The sequence below is a fragment of the Entelurus aequoreus genome, linkage group LG02 (assembly GCF_033978785.1).
Source record: "Entelurus aequoreus isolate RoL-2023_Sb linkage group LG02, RoL_Eaeq_v1.1, whole genome shotgun sequence".
Taxonomy (NCBI): domain Eukaryota; kingdom Metazoa; phylum Chordata; class Actinopteri; order Syngnathiformes; family Syngnathidae; genus Entelurus; species Entelurus aequoreus.
Window position 1 is genome coordinate 46923939 of NC_084732.1, and position 1194 is coordinate 46925132.

Sequence of the window (1194 nt, forward strand, 5' to 3'; positions counted from 1 at the left end):
AAACTAGCAGTGGGAGGCGATCCTTCATCGGCTTGTGTCCTGGTAGTGCCTTTTCCTTCAGTGTAATAAAGGTCCGCTGTGGCATCTTTTTCGGTCTCATCACAATTAAAAACGTGCTGCAGAACAAAGGCCCATTCACAGATAAAATCAGTGAATAGAATGCAAATGTAAATGAAATCCTATTGAACGTGGGGGCCTGGGGCTAACTAGCTAAAATACTAGTTTAAAGCGGTTGTTTAGCAACCCCAAGCTATACAGCGAGACTGTGAGACTTCGGACACATATAAAGCATTTCTGATCACACAAAGTGATATCTATGATAATCTGACACAACTCTTACTGGCGCAAAGTACGACTATTGTGGAAGTCAGACGTCAAAAGTGCCGCTGGCGGTCGTAGCTCTTTGAAATGGCCGTGCTGGTGTGTACAGGATGTGATGCAGGGGGCCCCGCCTCTCCGAAGTGGCTGTGCCCGCATGTACAGGAAGTGATGTCATCAAAATGGCAGCCCCTGATGGCCTCAAGCAGCTTACAAAATGAATGAATGAATGAAGTGTCCGTACGGCGAGACATGGTCCGCACACAGAGGCATATTTGGCGTGATGTAAATGTTCGTCAACCAAAAAGGTGGCAAATAAAGGCGTTCGTGAATCCAGGTTCCACTGTATGTCTTTTAACCAGCCCAGCAATAACACTGACTGGGCGCCATGGAGGACAACATGTAAATTAGGGGACTATTGCCATTAGAGTGAAACCTAAATTTACACACTTTTGGTTCATGAACAGGTTTCATATATTGAACAAATTTCTCCATAAGAAACAATGTACACGTGAATAAATGGTTCCAGCCTCGACAAAAGTCCATATTTTAGAAAACGTTTGTACATTTTGGACACAATATTAAGTGCTATACAGTACTGTTCATCAGTGATTTTTAAACCGTGTTACGTACCACTCTGGTATTACGTGGGCTCCATCTAGTAGTACGCCAAATAATCACTTGATTAAACTACAGTGTTTTATTTTCCTATATTCTATATATATATTACTGTTCAAACTGTGTGTAATATTACAGCAGTGACGTGCGGTGAGGTTCATGGCTGGTGAGGCACTGACTTCATCACAGTCAGATTTACAAACATATGAACCCTAAAGAGTATCTTATTCACCATTTGATTGGCAGCAGTTAACGGAT